The sequence below is a fragment of the Saccostrea cucullata genome, unplaced genomic scaffold (genome assembly GCF_032062105.1).
Source record: "Saccostrea cucullata isolate Sc308-1 unplaced genomic scaffold, CSIRO_AGI_Scuc_v1 ctg5548, whole genome shotgun sequence".
Taxonomy (NCBI): domain Eukaryota; kingdom Metazoa; phylum Mollusca; class Bivalvia; order Ostreida; family Ostreidae; genus Saccostrea; species Saccostrea cuccullata.
This window is the reverse complement of record NW_026930382.1, coordinates 1-8,036: the sequence shown is the minus strand read 5'-3', so window position 1 is coordinate 8,036 and position 8,036 is coordinate 1.

Here is an 8,036-nt window from a genome sequence, read left to right as displayed (position 1 = left end):
ACAATCTAAACGTCATAAATATTGACAGGTAATGATCAGAAGAATTTTTTCGTATTCAATATTACCAGTTGTACTAGGATTATAAAATATAACTTACCATTAACTACTGTATCCAAACAATTTTATAATTGCAAGTGACTAAGAACACCTTGCAGAACGAATATTCAAGTGACAAATGCTAAATGATAGAGAGTTTTCTACTGAACTTATCCGTAAACGCATCCGTATACGCATCCTTAGTATTATATTTAAATGTCAGGAGGAACATATAAGTCCAACTATTATTAGAAAAAAGTATGGCTCGTAAATTTCCGCTTATACTAGAGGTACGGATCGATGGGGCAAAATACCGTGTAGCGGGTTTTCTTGGCGGGTGTAAAATCTGGCGTTTTGCCTGCTCAAATTTTGGCGTAATTTATTTTAGCGGACATAGAATTTCTGCTCTTTGCAGATGAACACTAAGAAGAGCACTGACTATTTCAGCAATTACAATTTTAGCGGGCTACCATCAAAACGCCAAAATAATCAAAAATTAGCACATCGCTAAAATAGCCCGCTTTGCGATACTATAAATTGACTTAAACACAGAAATAGTTAAGAAAAATTGTTTAATTCATACTTAGACTTAATTGTTTACCTGATTGTATTCAGCTTGTGTGCTCTCACAAAAGCAAGTTTTTACTTGTTTTTCCTTGTGCATTTTGCTGTCAGGACACCCCCCCCCCCTGTAAAACGGTGTCGCATTTTTTGCACTATTGTTTGACCCCTCCCTTGGCCCAAGCGTTAAATTTGATTTATGCAAATAAGACTGACACCTTACTTTCAGTAATATAATGAAATCAAATAAATTTCATCCTCTGTTATATCTATATAACTTCTTCGGTGCAAGTACAAAACATTTTTTTCTTTTTTAACAAAATTGAGACATAAATAAATTTTGATTATCTTAGTATACCTGAAAAGTGAACGGACATGCAAACAAATTAAAATTTTGCTAAATATTTCATGAAAATTTCAAGTTTCATACATATTTGAAGTTATTTTCCCAGAGAATTTGATCACATAGCACACGAAAGGATAACTCTTTAGACTTGCAAACTTTCTAGACATGAAATACTGTATACAGGATTATTTTCACCCCGTGTAATTTTTGCTCTTTTACACTAGCTTACAATTTTGTCCCGTTTTAAATTGGCCCAGTCATCCTTCTGTTTCAGAAATTATGTTTTGTTCTCTGAATTCGTCCCGTTTTAAATTTGCCAAACTTTGAAAAGGGCGAAAAGGTCGAAAATAAAAAGGGAGCGAAAATTTCTCTGTATAAAGTAATACGAACAACTTTTCGAAGTTATAGCAGATAAATGTTACTTAAACAAGCTGAAAGAAGCTCACAAATACATCAGAAATGAAAATTTAATGGCAGAAACTATGGAAAATGTCATGTAATGAAATTTTTTTCAATGAAAAAATTTTCAATCATCAACTTCTCTTACTCATGCAGCAATATGCCTATGTCGATTGCATACGATGTTTTCCCTCAGTTGATTCGATACGGGGGAGTATGTTCTATGTATGAACAATTTTGAAAACGAAATAAGTTACAGGCAAACAAGTTGATGAAGATAAAAGATCAACTGTCTCGTTTAAAGTCATCATTTCGAAAGTTCTATGGTCGATACAATGACCTTGTCAGCTAATACATTTTATCATTGAGGCAACCTGTCAAATGCTGACTGATGTTTTTCATACTCATTGTTAGTCAATTATTTATACACTGAATTGACGACAGGTTCTTCCGTTATTTCCCGATCATGACAAGGAGCACACGGCGGGTTTGACCGGTCGGCAGGGAATGCTTACTCTTCCATGGCACCTGATCCCACCTATGATGTTTTGGAGGTCCGTGTTTGCTCTGCTCCTATTTTGTATTGTTTTATGAATTTTTGACCTGAATACTGTTCGTTATCTCCATATGTTTCATGCACAGAGATACAGAATTACAAAATACACTTACATTAAAAAATTACAATAGTTAAAGACACAAAAGATACGAAAATCAGTATGTACAGTTGCCATGGCCTTTCCTGCTAGAGGTAACATCTTTCTTTAGAACACTATAGTAGTGAAAAAAATCCTAAAATATCTTGATTCACAAATTAAAACAAATGGTTTGACAATTCATTGAATATAAACGCTTTTACTATAGGTTGAGACACTTTTCACTAAATTACCACAAGATATATCATTGAGGATGAATTAACCCCGTTTTCACAATTGAAAAAAAATATGTTTCTCGCTGTAACGCAAGGTATACACTTTTATACAACAAAATATTAAATACACGGTACAAGACATAATCCCGTTCAAATGCATATATGCTTACATCTGACGCATAATCTACTTTTTTTGTTTGCTTTGAAAAATTCTTTTATAGTTAAGTCTGTGTTACTTATGAAAGGAGGAATGATTCTCGTAATAATCTAGGAAGATTGGAAAATAACTATATCCATTCCATTACGATCCCCTTCCTTTCAACTTTTTTCCAAGCCCCTCGTTTGGTTGACTATTAAGTCTTGACTTAACTTTCTTAACCTAAATGAATAGTATACGGTTTTCCTTTATTATCTTTCAAGACCCTTCCCATTTAGGTTCTAATTTGTATTTCCTCCCTAGATTTCATCTCATGACATTTAAGAACACTTCATCTCTTATTTTGCAAGTACTTATGTAATTTTATTATCGCGCGTAAACAGTCTTATTATCTTATAATTCATAAAATATTGCCTATGTAAAAAAAAATATCAACAATATGATACCATTCTCAATACCGCCGTCTAAGAATTTTTATAGAAAAATAAAGGTAGGAATATTTAGGGGAATAAAAATATTAAGTTGAATAAACCTTATATGCATGTAATTATTTAGTGTAATATCGTTCCCTTTTAGTCTTTTTCTTCTTCATATATAAAATGTATTTTTGTTTATACTTAAGATAGATCGGTAAAAATGTGATGCTTCACAAACTACTTGTAATATGTACTTTTAAACATTTTTCTTTTTTTAAACAAAAGTACAAATTGAATATTATTGCAATTACGATATTACACTTGATTGCTGGTAATCTCGGTAAAGACCTATTCCCATCATTAAATTTATTACTCTCCTCATGGTTGGACTCCTAAGATAACTTTTAATCTCACAGATTAGATTATAATAGACCTTTAAGTATTTATGCATAACTACACCTCCGTAAAAAGAGGCAAATGAAAAAAGCCAAAGAAAATGTCATTAAAAAGACGCAATGTTTTGAAGGTTGGTAAAAAAAATCTATTAATTACCCTAGAAACAAAATAAAAGAAATATTTCCACCGTCTGGTGTTTTTGTCCCTCGCGTGAAAAAAAACTCCATATCCAACTGTACAATACTGAATACTCTCACTGTGTAGGATCAATTGATGTGCAACCCCAATCCAACAGCAAAGAGGATCCGAGTATACCAACAGTGAAAGCTTCTTCATAGGGTGTGTTCCCCGAATGGCTACTCGGAAGAAGTAATTATCACACTCAATTAAGGGGCCCTCTAAGGGGTACAGGTAGACTTACCTGTGTTTACCTGGATAAGCAATATTTTATAAATCAGATGTATTCATTCAATTTTATCTTAATTAAGAGGTTTTTTTTATTTTCCGAAATATACTGAATAAAATATGGATAGATAGGTAAATATAAATAGATAAAATTAAGATTTAAGAAAAATAAAAAAAATTTTGTACCTTTAATTTTATTTTTTCCAAACGATTCAATAGTATTGATTGAGAATTTACAAATTATTATCCCATTTTTGTGCTACCTTTTCAAACTCTTTTAAATAAATTAACACAAATGATTATTTTCTAAATAATATAGATATTTATGTATGATAAATAGAGTGTTTCTATAAAGTTTTGTCTAATTTAATTCATTTATTTATCATTTTTAATTATTAAAACATTCTTTTAAATCATCATAAAATACAGAAGTTTATGTTTCAATTTTTATAATAAATATAGACGATTTGAGATAGAAACAGATCACTTTGATTTTTAAGGAATTCCCAAGTTAATAAGCTAATTGATGAAGCATCTGATAATTGATATCAGTTCATTTTGAAATTTTAAATAAGCAAAACTATCGTAATAAGTGTCAAAGAAAAAGATATGCTGAACTTGCCTAATGATGCAGTCCAAGCTGTAAATACAAGAACAACACAAGCTACAGCTCAGTATATATACATCCCTTATATGATCCCTTACTTGTGATGAAACACATGGAGATGGACTAAATAAATTGTAAATATTGTAAATACATATGTGTGATATGAAAGTGAAACAGTGTTATTTGATATATAAATGTGAAAATCAGTGCTGCTAAACAATAGAACTTCAAGATAATTTATAGTTTTTTAATATGTTTTGTGCTTGTAAAATTATTTATTTAAAAAATATCTATACAAAATATTTATTCAAACTAGTGCTCAAATTAAAAAAAATTGAGTTAAAAATCCATTTTATTTTATTTAAATTCTGGTAGATTATTCATACAGGTAAGTCTACCTGTACCCCTTAGAGGGCCCCTTAATTGAGTGTGATAATTACTTGTTGTTTTTTCCGAGTAGCCATTCGGGGAATAAACCCTTCATAGTGCCTGGTGCTTAAGTGGAAAAAGCTTTCCCTGTTGACATTCAGGACTCAATTAAACTACATTTAGTAAGGCCTTTTTGTAACAGTTCTACTGCAAATTTTGCACCATGTCCCACAACGGAAGTATATAGCCAACCTTCGTTCCTTTTTCAATTTTCGAATCCTGAATTTCTGTCATCCGCAATAGATTAGGATTATATACTTAATGGACAAAACAATATATTTATGAAAAACTGTTTCCATGCCGTTAGAAGTAAAATAATTTCGAGATCCGTAAAGAAACCCTGTATTTTATGTTTGGATTTAATTTTACTACAATATAATTGCATTTCAATTAATTTAATTCATTTTAATTCATTTAATTAATGCATTTTAATTCATTAAACATCGCAGTCAAAATTACAATTTTTTAAGTGTTACAGCCTTAAGTTAGAAAGTTATGTACGGTATGTAAATTTTGTATACAGGATGACATATCAACAGGGCATATATTAAGAAAATATTAGGTAGTGCGATTTACCTTAAAACTAGGCATAAATAAATCGATATATGCAAATGCAAAAAGCAAGAAAATATTAATTTGTTTATACTTTGAAACTCAGATAAACGTCAGGTTCATTATCGTTAACGCTATACATGGCATTCTAATAAAGTTAAAAAAGGATAATAGGATATGGAGTGTCCATTTTGAGCTTGAATAAGTTTACTTTTCTGGGGTTAAATAGATTAAATAGACTATAAACTTTGCCTTTTTAAATGTCGAGTCCTTAAATAAATCGGGCGTCATTTTGAGTTTTAATAGGTAATATCTTTATTAATTATGTTTTTAAAAAATAAAAATATCATTTTAGTTTTAGTCATCAGAAGTTATGAAAATACGTCATATATGGCTTTAACGTTTGGAATTCATATGCGATTTTTTCCTTTTTTTAACAATTAAATAACCACAATTTGTGAAAAATTTGTCCCGCGTATCACGAATAAATGCTTGTCTCGCGAAATTAATGTGTCGGGAAAATTAAGTGATCTACAGTACTCCGTACCACAAAAAGCCTATTTTTATCTCCAAATTTTAAAGTCAATGTGTTTTGCTCTTTTTGTAATTTTTAGGTAATCGAAAATAACAAAAAGTATTTTATTGATTATTAATTCATTAACCGTGATAAAAGAAACTAAAGCAAAGAAACTGGAAAAGTTTACTGTGTCATGCATTTAAATTCACAAGTTATAACGCAGCTAGGAACAAAAAATAGATATGAACTTTTTAACATTTTTTCCATGTTCAAACACAACCTCTGATATGCTATTCATAAGGCATATAAAAAATTGCACATCTTTTAAAATTTAATTTTAGGTACATGTATTTTAGAAGTGCCTAATCTTAATCTCGAAGAATTACTTTGTTCCAATTTCCAAGATGAAACAACCTCATGGAACGTCATTAACATTAACAAGAGAAACAACATTCTGGAAACCACGATTTTGCTTATTGTATACTGTCATCTAAGTATCAGTTATTGGTATTTTCATTTATCTATGGAGCTTTGGTAACTATGGCCAGTTGTTTAAAGATCCAAAAGTCCAGAAGGGACTTTTTGAAAAGACATCGGAGAATCGTGAGTATGATTTTAAAGCTTTTTATTGAAATTTACACACAAGAATTTTCAATGTAGACAAGAGAACCCAACTTGGGAAAAATTTTCTTTTTTTGTTCAGAGTTTACGTTTTTAAATTAAACTTGACAAAAATTTCTAATGACATTTCAAACAGCTCCATCATGAGATGATCGATAACAATGTGTGACTGACTGCATCGTTTGCTTGACTATAAAACATAATGATTTTTTTAATGAAATGATCTACAATAAGTTTAAGGTATTCAATCCCTAATAGCAACAGATTCAATGAAATTGAATACATAACAAATATGTAGGTGTTAAATACTCAGTTTATTTTTGACATAATTCCCTTTATTATTATTAGCATGTAAGAGTACTTAGAGTAGAGTAGGATGTGTCTTAATTTTTATACCCTTAAATTTTGGTAAGAGTTATCTCCCTCCATTTTTGATTAATAAAAAAATCAATTTTAAAAATTTTATCTCGTAAAAAGTTGTTTTTAATTGTTATTCTATTTCTAATGTTTCAAAGCATCTTTCCACCACAGTATATTTTGATATTCATATTATTTGAAATTTTATTTTAAAAAAACGCTTTTCCCCATAGACTTCGTTAATTAACTACTGCTTAATTAATGAAAGTTTTGAAACTTTCTAGCGGGAAATCCTTTTGTACTATAAGATGTTTTGATTTAATACCAGTGTATTATATATCTGACGGACATTTAAGAGTAGAGAATTTTGTTCTATTAGGGATAGGATTCCTTAAAGGGACATGGACACAGTTTCAGCTGAAAATTTTTCGAATTTTTTCCCATGTTTTTTATGTTTACAAATACTTATTTTTAATAATTCAAAAGTTTGAATTTCAGTTGTCGAGATACAAGACAGATTTAGAACTCCAATTTTTTATTATATAAACAAGGCCCTTTCATGTTTATATTTACATAGGTTAAATATACTAATAGAAGTTCGTTCAAATCCGATTTTTCAATAAAGAACTTAATTCTAAATACCATTAAACATTTTCTAGTGATTTACTGAATCTTGATTTTGTTATAAATATGATGTTTTCTATATGTAAACAAAAACAAGGCATGAGTCTTGCTTACATTAGGAAGGATTTTAAGTTCTGTATCTTCTTTATAAATCAACAAATGATGTTCAAATTTTTTCTGATCATTTGAATTACCTTAATTAGGAATTATAAACATTAAAACTGGTTTTAAACAAAGCAGCTGAAACTTTGTTCATGTCCCTTTAAGAAACAATATATTTTTAAAAATATATATCTCTTCAGTTTTAACACGGGATGCGAAAGAAGTAGAAGCCAAATCAAAAAGTCCTGTCATTTCACCATATCTAAGTAGATATTTTTTTGTTTAATTCCTTCTTATCAGCATTCTTTGAAGTAGTGTATAAATTTAATGTAATCTTCAAAGCAAATTGGTAAAGTTCTCCAAGAAGTGTAAATAAAGTGAATTTTGTTAACATCAAAGCATGAACATTTAAATTATTTATTATATACTAGTATGAGAATACATTTACATTCTAAAAAACAGGAATTGTATATCGATTTTACATATAGTTTAATTTAATTAGCAATCAAATTTTTCAGTTGGCTATAGAAAACCTGTCATCAACGATAGAATTAACGTGGAAGAAACTTTACAGAAATACAGATTTGTTAAATTTGGGGTGCAATTTCGTCCCTCAAACTGCGAAGCCCGCCAGAAGGTGGCG